At 43.6% G+C, this 18,152-nt stretch overlaps 1 protein-coding gene and 1 non-coding gene across 3 annotated transcripts in view; one reads left to right on the top strand and one right to left on the bottom strand.

The window, feature by feature from the left end:
- LOC135902182 (hemicentin-2-like) overlaps positions 1-18,152 on the top strand; it is a 602,016-nt gene that overhangs the window by 158,263 nt on the left and 425,601 nt on the right. The gene's annotated exons all lie outside the window — the stretch shown is intronic.
- On the bottom strand, positions 15,913-16,103 carry LOC135902221 (U2 spliceosomal RNA). The gene has a single exon (XR_010564450.1). It is a non-coding gene; the product is annotated as a U2 spliceosomal RNA (small nuclear RNA).

The following is an 18,152-nucleotide window of genomic DNA, read 5'->3' on the forward strand; positions in this document are numbered from 1 at the left end:
AGCTACAAGAAACGAGAAATGTGGGCAGCATAAGATTACCGCAGCCAATTAACAAATTTCCAGACCAGACTACAGATAATTCCTCACGCAGCTAAATTGAGAAAATAAGTCAAACGAGGGCATAATAAATTAAGTCAATGTGGGAACAGACTAGCGTTTGTAGGCATGAAGCTAATGCAAAACATGTACATTGGGGTTAAGGCAATATCTTTTGGCCTCAATAAGTTCACACTACTGCTGATCCACGCTATTACCTTTCTTTATTATTAGTAACTCCATTTGAGGAGAGCGGTCCTACTATTTCTCGCTTTCTTTGTTATGTTTTCTTTTTCGTGGGCATTTTGCTACAACTGCATGTGTGCTCAAAAGGGAACAAATCTTCTAGCTATCGGTCTGCAACCAGCTGCTTTTCATGAAAACGCAGCCATGTACCGATGTGCCATGATTCAATGGTTTTCAATAACGTCGTGCCGCTGAAGGGATACGTAACAATAAAAAATGTGGGGCAAAGAGAAAAGAAAGAAAGAAAGAAAGAAAGAAAGAAAGAAAGAAAGAAAGAAAGAAAGAAAGAAAGAAAGAAAGAAAGAAAGAAAGAAAGAAAGAAAGAAAGAAAGAAAGAAAGAAAGAAAGAAGTTTCCATTTCCCCCCGGCCACATCGACCCCTCGTCCGTTTGACTTAGACCTTCGAGGAAGAAAAACTACCGGTAAGGAAAAAGGAAGGAGATCCGGTATCGAACTGGCCGTCATTCTTGGCCTGATATTTTTCTGGGCACTTTGTGAGAAGCGAGAGACCAAGGATGGCCGATAAGAAAATCGAACGTATAGATTTCCTTGGCGTATGAGTAACGGAAGCGGGGAAAATGAAGGACTTTGCAAATGACGAAAAAGACAAAGGCGATGGTGGGTACTTCCATGCCTTGCTCGAACTCGCGCGAGTGCTCCTTTTCAGCCCTTTTCTTACATCTCCATATTCACAGATGCCTTTTATTCCGTCCGCAGCAAAGATTTAAATTTCGGGTGAGAACCTTGCATTCTCTCATCGCAGGACGTCACTAAAGCTTTCGCTTCCACGCCGAATGGCAATGTGAACGGAACGGCAGGCGACTTCAAGGCCCCCAAGAACTAACGCAATAAATTTGGAATAACGTTTATCGCTGAGTTACCGCGGATTCAGCATGGCCCGCCAAGTTTCAACGCCCAATAAATGATTATAGGCTTTTCAGCAACGTCATGGCTAAGCAGAGTCTCGCTGTCGACGACTTCAGTTTTATAAGTTCCATGATTGTCACTGTAATTTCACAAAGAACCTAAGACCTAAGCCTGCGGTGTCATTCTTCACCCTGTTTATTTATTGTTTTTTCATGAGAACGATAGCTGACCATTCAACCTTTCTCTGATGCCTTCTCTAGTTACTAACAATTACTGCTAGGTATTGCTTAACTGCTTAAGTAATGCGAGCAATACCTTTTTTTCTTTTTTGTGTGGAAAGGCCCTCGCAGCCACTTGGAATAAGATTTAGCTTGAACACCACCACCGCGATCATACATGCAAGCGAAGAGACAAAAATGTTATATATAAATGACAAACCGATTCTCTTAATCTTCTCTGTCGATTCTTTTGGCGAAAATTAGAGGCTGTCGGCGCTTTAGTGATCGCCATGAAGACCGTTATATTGGCGGCAATGAGCTGTTGATGTAGAGAGGCAGAAGAAAGGGGAAAGGCAGGGATGTTGACCAGAAGGCGAAAAGCGGTTTGCTATGCTAGGCTGGGGAGAGAGAGGAGGGGGAGGTAAAGAGATACAAAAGTAGAGAGAGAGAAAGAAAGGGAGCACAGGCAAACAATCACAGCCGGTCACATCACCACGTACTATTAGCACACGGGAGCACTTCTAGCACTATAAAGATCAGTTCGGGGATAGCCGATATTCTAGTCGACATTAAGAGAAAAAAATGGAGCTGGGCAGACCATGTAATGCGCAGGGCAGATAAATGGTAGGCCAATATAGTTATAGCATGGGTGCCAAGGGAAAGGAAGCGCGGTCGAGGATGGCAGAAAACTAGGTAAGGTGATGAAGAAAGTTGCAGGTGCAAGTTGTAATCAGCTAGCGCAAGAGCGGAGCAATTGGAAATGGCAGGGAAAGGCCTTCGTCTTGCAGTGAACATAATTATAGGCTGGTGATGATGATAATGATGAAAGGTCAGTTCAGGCTAAAGCCGTCTGTGCAAGTTTGTTTTGGCCTCATATCCCTCTGCTGCGATGGCTTCTGAGATCGGCGTGCTAAAGTGATGGCGATGTACGAGTACGAGGGTCGTTTCATAAGTATCGTAAAAGTACAAGAGATGGCGCAAAAATTCTGTTTTCTTCGAGGTGGTGCGAAAGAAGCGCCCTTCATATGATGGCAGAACATATTTACGCTGGTACCGGGGGTTAGTAAGCTTCTGGCAGCCATTGGCACCACCCGGCACTGAGCTGTGAGGGGATTCCCGCCAAAGTGAGAAAAAGTGAATTTAGAGCAGTGATTTAAACACTTTTATTTAAAACACTGGATGGCTGCCCAAATTAAAGCCGAACTGAGCGAAGTTCATGGAGACTCTGCCCCGTCACTGAAGAACATTTACTACTGAATAAATGTATTAAAAGTGGACGAACTTCGACGCAACATGAAGCACGTCCTGGGCGTCCAGTGCAGGTCACCATGCCAGCAATGGTATCAAAGATTCATGGAATTGTCATGGAAGACCGCCGAATGTAGGCAAGCATCTGTAGGTAGGCATCTCGGCAGAGAGAGCTCACAGTATTCTACATGAAAAATTGCACAAGGTCTGTGCACGTTGGGTGCCGTGACTGCTGACGATGCATGAGGACGCACGAGGGTAGACATCTCGAAGCAGTGTTTATCGAGGCTTGATCGCAATGCTCAGGGCTTTTGACGTCGATTTGTGACAGTTGACGAGACGTGGATAAATTATTACACTCTAGTATCTAAACAGCAGTCAAAGCAATGAACTGGGCCTGATGTAGGTGCTCCAAAAAAGGCAAGGACTGTTTGTTCAGCCGGAAAGCTGATGGCTAATATTTGTAGGCTACTTACAAAATAAAAAAATGGTAACAGGACCATATTATGCAACACTCCTAGATCAACTGAAAAAATATTTTCCGCATTAAAAGACCTAGGTTAGCCCGGAGAAAACTCCTTTTTCACCAACACAACGCTAAGTCCCAAAGATCGCTTGTTGCAATGGCCAAATTGTACGAGTTAGGTAGGCTTCGAGGTTTTGCCTCATCCACCCTATTCTCCGAATTTGGCCCCATGCGACTTTCTCCTTTTTTCCAAACCTGAAGAATTGGCTGAGTGGAAAGAAATTTTGTTCAGATGAAGAAGTTATCTCAGTGATAAATGATTACTTCAAGAGCCTCGAGCCATCCTTTTTTACTGGAGGGGGGGGGGGGATAAAAAAATTGGAGCACCGCTGGAAGTGTGTGGAGCTGGAAGGGAACTATGCTGAAAAATAAAATATTGTTTTCTGTAAACATGGTATCCTTAACTGCTTTCTACCACATTTATCAAACGGCACTCGTATGTGTGAAAAGAAGAAAATAGTAAGAGCGCAGTAGCACTGATTGCTATACAAGAAGCAAATAATGAAATCTGTTAGTGTAAATTCAGACCATGCCAGAGACGGTCAGCATCGTGGCCGCTGCACACGCCAGAGTTTATGTTGTTGTCGGAAGCACGGGAGACGCAGTCTTGATGTCTAATGAGAAAACTGCGGCATGTGTCAGGCAGAATAACAATGAATACTCGCGCAGACTAAGCTGCAGGACTGAAGTACTTGTAGCCTCACCGTTTATCAAAAGGATCTATGGCAGAAAGTGGCTACGTAAAACAATCAGTCGGCAGGTTATGGCAGCTCACGCACATAAAGTGTCTTCCATCATGAGAATGAAATAGATAATTGCTTGTTGCAGACTGAGTTTTTGCTTAAACGTTGTTAGTGTCTTCTGGACAGTGCTCCTGTCTACTTCATAACAAATTTCGAAAAAAGTTGAAGGAAAGAAAATTTTATGTGCAGACGCCAAAGCTTTCAGTTGCGTAATCGTTAAAGCCCCGCCTTCCTAAGCGTCAGTCAATCACATAGCTCTTTAATGAAATACTATTAAAGCTACCATCCGCGCTCACGGCACTTAGACAAGCAGTTTCAGCCATATCAGTGGACTGATAGCGTGTACAACTGCCAGACGCTTTCTGGTGCTGCAATTTAAAATATTTCAGTTTAACATGTAAAAGAAAAACGAGAAATTGACTCTAAAGCAATGGCGCAAGGCTTCCGCTGGTGGTTGGCAATGCCACGCCATCCTTTTGGTAAAAAAAGAAAAAGAAATCTTTAGTGCTCTGGGTCGAAGAATTTGGCAGCTTTTTTTGACATTCTGACGCACGCTGTATTCCGAAATATAGCATCATGCAAACCACAATGCCTAAGGCGATGTGAACGCGAGATATCAGCTCCTGTGGTGTAACTGCAAACTTAAAAACATTCGTCAAAAGCTGTCGATATAAGAATGCGGGTCGCTGTATTCAAATAGCCCCTGCGACCTCCCCCTTAACGGTAGCAGACAGGCACACATCCGATTTATCCATTTTTTTCTATCTTCTTTCTTCTTTTATTCCCTTTACCCATTTCCTCAGCACAGGGTAGCCAGTTGGTACTTACACTGGCTAACCTCCCTCTCTTTCCCTCTCTTTTCTCTCTCTCTCTCTCTCTCTCTCTCGTTCAATCATGGCATTTCTAAGATAAGCTATCGTTAAATACATTTTTCTTTCAGATTTCTTTTTAATGCCACCTTTGACGTCAACGTTCGTGGTATTGACCATCAATACTCCCCTGGAGGCCGCCTGTTTGCTGGAAACGTCAATACACCGCATCAAGCAGCGTCAGTATACGCCACGTCTTTCAGCGATCGTGTATAAATAGGGCAACATAAAAGAAATGATAGTCTGTCAGCTCATTCGAGCATCGGCGAACATTACAAAGGCTACACTAATAAGATACGACTACATTGCCACATATATGATTAAACATATTCACTTCTAAAGTTTATAGGAATGGAGCACATATGAAACTGTCGTGCTGCGTAATTATTTACATTAAGTATTAGAAACATATGGTCCACCTTAAAGGCTATCACATGTTCTGTATACGTGATTCGTAGTGTAATAATTTAAATTATTGTATGTCTCCATTCGCGAGTTACCGCGTTGAGAAGATCGGTTGTATCTATTTAGATAAATTATTATCTCCTAGAATTATTTAATACCTAAATAATAGATCGAATGCAGGAGATAACCACCCTATTATTCTTGTAGCGCAAGAAATTTCTTCGCACCAGTGATATTAAAACTTCTTAAACTCACCACACCTATTCGTCCTTATTTTGTATTTTTTTGTATTCTTTTTCGTCAATCGACAGTTTTCTTCTCCACTGCCTCAATCTCAAACAAAGCACACTTGTTTTACATGCCTCCTTCTCCCAGTTTAGGCAAAAATGTATTCAACTTGCGTTTATTCTGCAATCCGAAAGTATAACTTCTACGTGCTATTGAACAACCAATACATCTCTTCCTTTTACCTTGCGTTCATTGTGCACACTACGGCACACTTCTGTGGGCTGTTGAACAACAGGGTGTCGAACAACACTCTGACACCCGTTGTGAGGACCTGGCGGTCGGCTGCTGTCCGTACAGTAGCTACTCGAACACCGTCCCCATCGCTCGTCGACCCACGAGGCAGTGAAGGGACATATGAGCTTTTTGAGGGCGAGGGCGACTGGCCTGCGAATGCGCTTGAAAGCGTGGTGACATATGCGCATGAGCACTACACTCTCTCGCGCGCGCGTCCAATATTCCTGTTCCCTGTTTTTCCCTCCCCCAGCAAACGGTAGCCATCCAGACGCTCTTCTGCTTAAACATGCTCTTATTTCTATCTTTCTTTTTCCCATAACGATAACTGGGCTGGCGTCTTGCTTTCCAAGAACTGGGGATGCATTCACAATATATTAATTTTTTTATCAGTGCTCTTTGGCCCCTGGTGGGCTGTCATCGCTAATAATATACCCAACGTCACGAATAACGATTCGCTGACATTTGCTCTCAGACCAGATTTAGCGTATAAGACCACCTTTATGAATACGGCCTTGATTATTAACTCGTCCATTTGCAGCAATGATATAAGCAAAAAACATAGTTTTCTTGCTTTCTCCAGTATAACTGTGCTCACTGCATCATTAATGCTCGCAGTTGGGCGAGATTCAGACGTAAGGGAGGTGATGTAGGGAAAAACATGCAGGACCATGTTGCTGATTCATGCTTCATTATTATGGCCAGCCTAATGTTATGTCCACTGCCGGACGAAGGCCTCCCCCAGTGAACTCCAATCACCTCTGTCTTCCGCTAGCTGATTTCAACTCACTATTGCAAATTTCCTAAGTTCATCACCCTACCTAATTTTCTGCCGTTCTCGACTGCGCTTCCCTTCCCTTGGCACCTATTCTGTAACTCTAATGGTCCACCGGTTATCTGTCCTACGCATTACATCGCCTGCCCAGCTCCATTTTTCTCTCTTAGTGTCAACTATAGAATAGCAGCTAACCCCATTTGCTCTCTCATCCAAAGCAGTCTTTTCGTGTCTCTTAACGTTACGCCTAACATTTTTTTTTGTTTTATCACTCTTTGCGCAGTCGTTAACTTGTGCTCGAGCTTCTTCGTTAACCTCCAAAATCCTGCCCCATATTTTAGCACTGTTAGAATGCAATGATTATACCCTTTTCTTTTAAACGATAGTAATAATCTCCTGTCAGGGTTTGGTAATGCCTATCGTATGCACTCCAACCCATTTTTATTATTGTGTAAATTTCCTTATCGTGGTCCAGGTCCCCTGTTTCTAATTGACCTAGATAACGTACTCCTGTACAGACTTTCGAGCCTGACCGACGATCTTCATTTCTTGTTCTCTTGCCAGGCTATAAAACAGTATCTTCGTCTTCTGCATATTAATAGTCAACCCCAGTGTTACACTTACTTGGTTAAGGTCCTCAATCATTTGTCGTAATTTGTCCTCAGTGTTGCTGAACAGCACAATGTCATTGGAAAACCCAAGATCGTTGAGATATTCGCCGTTAATCCTCACTCCTAAGTTTTCTGAGTCTGATACACTGAATACTTCTTCTTAGCAAGCAGTGGACGCATAGGAAAGATTGTGTCTCTTTGTGTGACTGCTTTCTTGATAGGTAATTTTCTGGTTTTCTTCTGGAGAAACAAGGTAGCTGTGGATTCTATGTAGATATTTGCCAAGATATTCAAGTTTGTCTCCTGTACTCCTTAATTACGATACCCCTCCATGAGTTCTCGTATCTCTACCGAATCAAATGCATGCTCATTATCTATGAAAGCCATAAAGAGAGCTTGACTGTACTGCGCAGATTTTTCAATTACCTAATGTATGACATTGACATAATCCATTGTAGCATATCCAAACGGATTCATGTTTACACTGCTTATATTTTTCGGAAGCTTCAGCAAACAGCTGAACGCCTTGCTTTACCGCAGTTCTTTACCTGTACACCAATAAGGTCCCCCAAAACTTGTTAAATAACGGTCTTTTATTCTTTAGTGCCATAGAATACCTGAGAAAATTGCTTTCTAAGATGGGCCAGCACTCTGCCCTATCACCTGTTGATTTTCCGACGCTTTGTACGCCTTGTATTGAAAAACATGAGGAAGGGTTAGGGCTGTCCCGATTTTTATTAGTCACTGCCATATGAAGCCAACAGAATAGGAAGCGCAGGAAAGCATACAGGAAATCATTTGTTAGTTCCATTAAAATGAGGGAACGATAACGTGGCAGACGAAGAACATGTTACGGCATTTTTACATTTCAATTAAAACAACAAATGAGTTACCCCTTGCTCTCATTTACGTCATTATTTCTTGGCTTCATAAGGTTGTGACTACTCTCTCTATGTGTTGTAACACTCCTACTGTTCTTTTTTTTTTCTGGTGTACTTGTGATGCCCCGGTTTGATGGAATAGCGCTGGTCTATTTTTTCATCTGGAGGCATTATTATATTTCTGTAGGTGTTCCTTGAAATAGAACGTCTCTCTAAATTCTCCTCTCATTTTCTATAATACCATCTGGCCCCACAGATAATGATTAAAGTGCAATTGCTTCTGTGCCTTTGAAAGTAAACTAGGAGAAATTAAAGTGACATCAGATATGCAAATCGGGACTGCGGTGGCGCCCTAATGGAGCTCGCGCGCGAATCCACAGTCGTTCTGTGAGACGGAAAACCAGGGCTTGCAAGCCTTTCCCGTTAACGCGCCTCTTTTTGATCCATCCACGTAAAGGCCTGCGTCTGTGCTTTATTTTAATTATCACTACTATTATGTGATTTAATTCTTATTCCTTCTTCCCTAAAACTTTCCTTCAGTGGTCCTCTTTGCTCCTTAAGCTGCGGGCGGGCGTTCTACTCTCAGAAGTCGTTACCGCGTAGGCGCTATCTTTGCCACTGCCGGGCGAGCCCGCGGAGGTGCAGCGACGCGACACTCATTAAAAGGTCGTTTCGCTTTCGCGTGCGCAGCCCAGTGACCGAGCCAGTGGCAAAAAGGGGAGGTCGCTGGAATATACAGCGCGCTGCAGTTCCTACTTCGGATCATTACCTCTTTTTCGCAGTCCCACGAGTCCTTTACGCCCGGCACGGTGATTCGTGCACATACTTAGGCACGAGAACAAGTGCTGCTGCGTTTAGTCGTGCCTTCCTGGCCGGATACAGCCCTGGACCTCGCAACGCGAAGACCATCAGCACGCTAGCTTTCACCATATGCTGGCTAGGCTGCCGTTTGTGTTTAGTGCAGTTTTTATGGTAACGTACGAGAGGGCAGGAATGCAGGACGTGTTTTATTCGATTCATGGTGTGCATCCCACAGTACCAACTATTTGGAAGGGCCTCTGGAAAATTTTTATGCGTGATACGAGGCTGCAGTAAAAACAAACCAAGATTTTAGCTTTAGAGGCGTCTTCCACGCAAGGCATCTACTAAATGAAATTTCCGCGGCAATGTTTATACAGCGATACCTGCATCATCCAAGCACATCTCATTAGACTGCGCGGAATTTTTTGTACCAGGTCCAGTTCACGCGCAGTATTCTTCAAAAAGTTTGCCAGCAAGGGGGCAACCTTTCTCGAGAATAGTGAACGATCAAAATATTTGATATGTCATTATAGCACTCGCATCAGTGGGATAGAGTGAGACTAAAAACCTGGAGGTTAACCATGGTCGCGTCGGGTTGCCTATCCCATTCGTTGGTGATAGGAAAGGGGAAAGAACGATAATAAGAAAGAAGGAGAGTGAGTGTGCGCACACGCCCAGATGACTTTCCTCACGCATATATTCACAAGAGTTCCTCTAACCCCGGCTGATTTCATGAAGCGCATTCGTGCCTTGGTAGCTTTGTGCATTCTAGAATTTTTTGGCCAAAGTCCCAGGAGTTGTGCTTCCGATAACGTTCTGTCTTCTAGGCGACCAAGGCTCCTAGGCAAAACACCGCTGAGAGTCGAAGAATGGGCAGTGGCGCATTATGAACTGTATTGTTTCATCGCATTTGCAAGACTGACGTTGTATGTATGAGCATATATTGGTTGCCGATTGGCACGGCCAACAGGGCTGCAGTAGGAGAAATCTTTAATTAGCGGAGAAAGGTGAAGTGCTCGCAAATGTGACCAGAACGCTGTTTCTATTCACAGAAAACAAGAAATTATAAAGCAAAATCTCCGTCTTTGGTCATGCAGTCATGTTCTTCCGTCGGAAGAGAGCTTGAACAAAGATATTATGAGCCCAGCGCTGACACAAAGTTCTTGGGAAAACCTACTGCAGATATACCCTGTGAAAAGTGCCCGCGCTCCATCGGAGAATGGCAATTACAACGGCCATTCAAAACTACGTAGCGAGATGTGCTAATAGTGACCGCGTCAGAGAGGTTCGCACAAATTGCCAGAAATAGCACGGATAAGGACATGTTGCTAGCTGAAAGGCCTAGAAGACTAATGCTACGGTGTCTTGCTCATGATGTCTACCTGTAGGCGACAGAACAGAAATTATTGAAGAAAGAAACGCCGTTTAACACTTCACTGACATTGGCAACACTTTGCTTACAGCAGGAAGTGAGCTAGGAAGACGATAATTTCACGACTGATCGAGCGATATACTGTCGCCGTCGCATCGTTAGTCTATGCCTAATTCACAAAATATATCGCAGTTCTCTCAATCAGATGCCTTACATCTTACAACCAACTCGAATATCACTTCGTACAGGACGTTCTCTAAGTATAGCTCGCCCCCGAACCTATACTACCACCTTTTTGTCTTCTTTTTTTCCACACTCCACTGTAGACTGGAATGGCCTTTCCCACGCCATCGTGTCGATCACCAACCCACACGCCTTCATTGAAGCTGTAAGAGCTCAGTACTCATCTTGGGCAGTCAACGTGTCTTCCTTTTTGTACACCCAACCCTTACGTTATACAAATAAGTGAAAGTCAAAGCTACCGATGAGTGGATGATGGGAAGACTGTAGGCTGCGGTTTCATTAAGGGCTGCAGCATAACGAACCGCATCATCCAGTTACTGTAGCATTTTCTTGCGGTAAGGACACGAATAAGCATTTAAATGTTTTTTTTTTCTGAAATTTAGGTTCACGAGATTTAAAGAATACTGGATGCACTTCCTTGTCTGTTTTACGCTGTCGTGGTCATCTTAATGGTTGCATAGGAACTTGTGGTTTTGGGTAATTCAGCTTGTGGAATGACTTAATGGTTTGTGGCATGTTCATTCATCCCTCATATCATACACCATTCTAAATATCACTCAAATTGCCACTTTGAGGGCTTCACGAAAAACCATTCGCAAGCTCTGCAGAAGTGAATTTCTTGGTACACCTATACCCAAACAGCCTTAATTAAGCGGTCGAAATAGACTGGGGAGTTTCTTATCAGATTTGATTCCTCTCTTTCTTTTTTGTGTGTTAACTAAAATAAAACACTTTATCGGCCATTCAGGCTCACGATTCTTATATTTCAAGGAGAGCCCGCGCGCTATGGGACATCCTGGAAGTGAGATGGCCGACAGTATTAAGTGACACGTTGTCATTCTTGACACACGTTTCCTCTTGTACGTCCAGCTAAGTGCCTCTAAGTAAAAGTCCTCTCACCGCTTCGTCTCTGGAGAATGATTGACATGCGAAGATTGGTCAATACTGGAGTAAAAATGGTGTCAAAGCACCGGTAAAGCAGCGCTAAAATTGGCACCGCATATATGTAGCTCTGTCGATCGGCAACAAACAAAAACATCGCGCAAGACATAAACTGTTGTATCGATCGGATGCGCCAGCGTGAAAGAAAAATGAAAAAGAAATGTGAAAATACCAAAGAACATCGCCCTGAGTGGTAAGTGACGTTGATGGAGAGATGGATTTCAGCGGCCACCCGAGGTGTCGTGATTTTGACCGGCTGGCAGAAGAAAAAGAAAGAGCGTGTTAACGTAAATAGGTTCTTTTTTATTTTCAACATTATTCAAACACCAAAGTAGCGTGACAAATATTCAGTGTAACGAGCAGGACAAGGCCTTTTTCCAGAGCAAATAAATAATTCGGAGAACCAAAATTAGGTATTCATACTTGCAGCTCCTGGCCTTGTGTTGAACACGCAAGCGCTTTAGCACCGTAAACAATATGACATATATGTAAATGAAAGACGCAAGACGTTATGCGTGGTTTTCCACGTAAACCATAACAACGTTACCACTAGAACGTACTGAAAGCGGTTCTTGGGAGCAGCAGCATGCGAATGTACTAATTCGCTACGGAAAATGTAATTTCGCTACGTGGAACATTTTATTTTACACCGCGCAATTTTTGCATGAAGTTTCGATGGGAACGAAATTGTTTATTTAAGTATATCAACTGTGCTACCGCTTAGCTTTTTCGCTGGTATGAATGCAGTTCTTTTAGTGAAGGTTAGTAATCCAGCGGGCCATTCAGAACTGGGTGCAGACGTGAAACAGATCTGTTCAAGGCAAATCAAGAGTAGACGCGGGCTCGCAGCGGGCAGCATGCTAGTGATCACCAGCACCTATCACACGAGGAAGCGTGAAAATTATATGAGAAGCAATAACAATCGCTTACATACATACATACATACATACATACATACATACATACATACATACATACATACATACATACATACATACATACATACATACATACATACATACATACATACATACATACATACATACATACATACATACATACATACATACATACATACATACATACATACATACATACATACATACATACATACATACATACATACATACATACATACATACATACATACATACATACATACATACATACATACATACATACATACATACATACATACATACGCAATCCAACACAAACGTTTACGGACCACGGTATCTTGTAAAACGTTGAGTTTCCGAGCAGCCTGTAAATGTAGCCCGTAAATCCGGACATCAATCACCATGTTGTTCCCGTATGCTAACAGCGGCTGGAAATTTTAACACCTCGCTGCCGTGTGAGGGTGTTGAGGTATTTAGCTTTCTCTCAGATTTCTCTCAGATTTCTGTCCGTAAAGTGTTGTGGGCGACTGTGGCTTCCGATAAGAAATGGGCATGTGGGAATGCTGAAAGAATTTCCGCAACTAACCATTTTCACTGACTACTTGTACGTCACGCAGAATAAGTTTTGATTTTCTAGAAATTGCGAGGACTACACTAATTCATATAAATTTCACTCCAAGTCATTTTCATGCAATGTTGGTGTAAGCTGCCTTTTGCTGGAAGTTAAGCTCTCATACAAAAAAAATGTGCTTTTTTCTTTCTTTCTGAGCCTGCTGTGCTGGCGATAATGAGAAAGGGAGGGCAGCAGTTCAGACGCTGTGGCAGGAGGATGCTTTCTCGATGTTAGACAGTGCGATTGACTGCACTGTCCTTTCTGCCCTCAACACTATGCTGTATTCTGTGTCTGTGTGCACAAGTGACAACTGTTCCGAGTAACCAGCTGGTGAAATGAAGAAAGTTGCTTGATCTATTTGCATTAAATGCTGCGTATCATGTAAAAGCCATGTTTCCCTAAAGAAGAACTGAAGTTTGGGCTAATTGGTATTGATTCACCTCAACGTCTCAAGCACAAAAGAAAACGCGAAAGGAAGGAGGAACGGAAGGAAGGGAGGAAAGGAAATGGATGGATGGATGGATGGATGGATGGATGGATGGATGGATGGATGGATGGATGGATGGATGGATGGATGTATGGATGGATGGATGGATGGATGGATGGATGGATGGATGGATGGACGGACGGACGGACGGACGGACGGACGGACGGATGGATGGATGGATGGATAGACGGATGGACGGATGGACGGATGGACGGATGGACGGACGTACGGACGGACGGACGGATGGACGGATGGACGGATGGACGGATGGACGGATGGATGGATGGATGGATGGATGGACGGACGGACGGACGGACGGACGGATGGATGGATGGATGGATGGATGGATGGATGGATGGATGGATGGATGGATGGATGGACGGATGGATGGATGGATGGATGGATGGATGGATGGATGGATGGATGGATGGATGGATGGATGGATGGATGGATGGATGGATGGATGGATGGATGGGCTTATGCTTAAAAAGAAGGTACTACGGGGCTAACTGAAACTAAATGACCTAATTAAGAGAATACGAATCCGCACAAATCAACATGGCAATCAGGGCACAAATCAACACAGAAATACACAAACTAAAAGAACTCCAAATAATCCACACCCGAATAACGCATGCACAATAAAAGATACACAGATGAGCAATGAAGCACACAGCAGCGTGTGTGAAGAACAAGTGACACAGTTATCTGAGTGCTTGAAGATGTTGTCTGCTTCCATAACATCTCGCCTAATCCTTCTCTTGTGCCAGAACACGAAGTATGCAGTATTAAAAAAAGGGCCACTGCCTGCGCTAACGCCACGATCATAAGGCGGATTCTGGCTTTCTTGTCGGCATAATTAGCATGTTCCCTTGATCTAATATTCATGCACCTACCCGTCTGCCCCGCATAACAATGGCCACATTAAAGGTATCTTAAGTGAGCAACCTATGACTTGCATTCTATGTATATCTTCTTAAGCTTGACGCTACACTGGCTGTGCGAGCGGTGACCGAAAGTATGCTGCTATTCTTATGACAGCTCCGTACGGTGTGCTTCCTATCTTTTTTGGTGCCGCAAAAGTTATATCACCACCACATCAACTCCTTCTTGCGCTCGAGAATCTGAATGACATGGACTACTGACTCTGGAAATAGCTCCATTAGGTGTCTTTACTTCCAATCCATGGTTTTTGTGTAGGAGGAGGGGACGTCCATTCGGAGGGCCTATATCTATTGGCTCGGGCCTAGCGCCTGCTTTAATTTATTTTGATAGTGTGTCATGTGTAATTAACCTTACACATCTTCGCTCGTGGTAGTTCACCTAACATGACCCGGGAGAAGGAAAATGCATGGTCAGAAAGCCTTGCTGATTTGGGCTTTCTTCAGTAAAGGAGTGAGTGAAGGATTACATGTCTCTCTGTGTTCTCTCTACTATCTGGAGGAACACAACCGGTACAGGAAAGATAACATTTAACACCACATGACGACTGCCGTATGCCGTCAACATCACCGCCAAATACCGTCAATGAGCACAAACAGCCCAGATAGCTTCGCTTCCACCAATTCCAGCTGTGCATGGGAACTGCATATTTTTACAGCAAAGCTGTCTATGCCTACCCTCCAGAAAAATTGTGGCGGCGAACAGAAAACGCCTGGCGGTAACGCCAAGTTTTTTGTGAATGATGTGTAGCTGTCAATTTATAGTAGGTATCTTGAAAAAATATCACGCTGAAATTCACCGCTAAGACAACTCTATCATTACGCCAATTTTTATTTACTTGTCATAATTAGTTAGTTCACAAGGAAGTTGTAAACGTTACAGAATTCCCATCTGCTGTCAATACATTGGCAGCTACAGAGGGAGTATGGTTACATAAAACGGCTGTAGCTCTTGTTTTATCAAACCTTTCGCGAAACAGATTATATGACATTTGGCAGCTAAGAAAAGTCTAACATTACGCCGAGTTTCATCTACTTTTCCTAATTACGCAGTGTATAGTGAAGTTGTAAATATTGTGGAATTCCCGTCCGCTGTCAATACGTGCACTTCTACGGGAGGGAAACGGACAGCCCTGGTGTTTGTCCGCTAGAACAAAACTCTAGTGCTTCCAAGTTTCATTCACCTAATTAACTAGGAAGTATGCTCAATTGGGAATTCCAAACAAACGTGTTTTTTTTTCGTGCACTACTTTCGACAATGCCCCGGTCAACGCATACAGTCGCTCGCGTCGAGGCTCGGTTTAACGGCCACCTGCGTCTAAACGGCGCCCCGTCGATGCTACGTCGACAACACCTGCGTCTTTTGTGACGCCGTCGTAAAAGCCCTTCGGTGGCGGCAGAGCCACTGGCGGTGCATCACAGCGACCACAAGGTCATCGTCACCTTCGTGACAAGGGAAAAATATGAAATAAAGAGAAACGCGACATGACAACAAATTATTGTGCATTTATTTGTATTTCGCATACATGTCAATACATAATTAGATGTATCACATACCAGCAAAACTCTATATCAACATAATTTATAATATCATAGAAGCTTCGCTGGTCAACCACTTTCACAGGGTATAATGGCTCCTGAATGTTTTTTATTAATGCGAGGCCGTTTATGGCTAGGGTTCCGTGCATTTATGTTCTGCGTGTGCAAAAACCGGGCAGAACCGCGGCGGAGGGGAAGCAGGCTTCAAGCACTCCGCCAACTTGCAAATATAAGTTTAATGTCGTGGATCCAAATAGAACGCGTATCAGATATCATAATGGCAAGAACAGATATTGCACTTTGACCCACGTCGCCCATGTCTACGTTCGCACCGCCCTCTCTTTGTCGGCGTTCCACGAGCTTGCGTATCTACTCTCCTTTCCTACCGCTCTCCCGTGGTGGCGGCGCCGTCGAAACATCACGCGTTGCTAGTTTCATTCGGCTCCTCGGGCGGCAACGCTGGCATCCACGCATATATATATATATATATATATATATATATATATATATATATATATATATATATATATATATATATATATATATATATATCGCAGTAAATGCATTCGTATCTTTGTTCAAAACTCTGTGTCACCTCTGTGTCATCTGCTAAATAGCTTCGTGGTCATCCACTTTCACAAAGTGGAATGGCCCATAACTTTCCTTTCTTTTTTCTTTTTTTGCACATGTGTAATTATAGGGGGAAGGGTTCTTCGAAGCTGTTCATTTCTGTGGTTTTAATAAAGTATTTCACTGTCGGGAGTTAGCACCGTCGTGTGTCTTCTTTATTTTGTGTCCTGTTTGGAACCCAAGATGTCACGGTGATTTTGTTTGCATATGTTTAAGCCCTTCCTAGTTCGGTCCTTCCTGAATATATTTCGTTCTCCTTCTTTAATTTTTTTTCTCGAAGCCCACAAACGCCGGTACTTCCTTGCACTGCCTTAAAGTCAGATATAATAGAATCAAAGAATAACATTTACATGTACACTGAGGTGGCTTCATTGGGAAACTTTTCTAGTTCACCATGAAAACAATAATAATTGAAAGGAGCACCTTTCTTTTTTTATTCTTTTTTTTAAATCAAGGTATTCACGTGCATCACATTTACCCACTGCAAAAATAAAAAAACAGTAGCGCAAGATAATAAAGACAACTTACATTCATGGTATTCGTTCAACGCCTTGCCGCCACACGCAAGCGGTCGTCTACTTTGACATAAACAGCTTGCAACAAACAAAAAGAGAAAGAGGAACGCACACGCGCAAAAGCCTTTCAGTGCAACAGTAAGCTTGAAACATAAAAAAGAAATGTATCAGAAAAGAACCGGCCGTTAGGACAGGTCCCTTCCAGACAGAAACGGTGCGACCGAAGACTATCACTCGTTGCGCAACTGACAACGCTTTGAACACGAATCGTCCGTCCCTTGTTGTGGCCGCAACATGGCTCGCACTCGACGGCTACAAGCTGTTCTCGACGCTTTTCCTTTTTCACGCGTTCCCCCCCCCCCCTCCTTATTGTCTCCTCCGCGTTTTATTTTCGTATTACACGGATTTTTGCGTTTAGTTCGTTTGCTTCTTTTCTTTCTGTCGACCTACCGCTGAAACGAGCAACCGCGCACGACCTACCGCGTATAGCATCGCCAACCGGTACACTCTCGCAAATGAGGCGCCGCGATTAGGGAAAGGCCGCGCACTTTCCCGCTGCAGCGCCACTTACCGTGACTGCTGCCCACGTGGCCCACGGCTCACCCTTCAGGAGCACGCATTCACGGCGATTACGGCTGCTCTTTTTAATGCTTCTTTTTTAGTGTCGGATGGAGGGTTGTTTCCTTTCATTTTTCGCTTCACCAACCTCTTCACTTCTCATTAATACAGACCTGGAGTTCTTTTTTTTTTCTTTTTCTTCTTCTAGAAGTATAGATTGCTTTCGCTTTTCTTTTTCTCCTTTCTTTCTTTTTTTCTGGCTGCTCTCACTTGGTAACGGGCCTGCTGCTGCAGACGTTAATTAGGACACGGCGATAGAAAAGACGGATGAAAGAAAAAGCTCAGTGCAATTCCACGATGAACGTAAGCGTATAGAGAGACGCGTCAGTACAGCAGAAAAGAAGGAACGGAGCATTGTAATGAACGGAGATGAGGAAACAGAAATCTTGGCGAGCCAGAAATCCAATGACGGCGTATTAGATGGAGTCGAATGGGGTGCACGCGCCTCTATGCCTCGACTCGTCGCCCAGACATTCGGTTGCGTTACATGCGTATAGAACAACGCAATCTTCCACCGCATCCTTTGCATTTTTATTTCAAATTTATTTCCTCCAGATCGACATCGAATGAAATCGATGGGACGTTGACCGGCCTGTTGCAACTGCACC

Source organism: Dermacentor albipictus, chromosome 4, assembly GCF_038994185.2.
Source record: "Dermacentor albipictus isolate Rhodes 1998 colony chromosome 4, USDA_Dalb.pri_finalv2, whole genome shotgun sequence".
Classification (NCBI taxonomy): Eukaryota; Metazoa; Arthropoda; class Arachnida; order Ixodida; family Ixodidae; genus Dermacentor; species Dermacentor albipictus.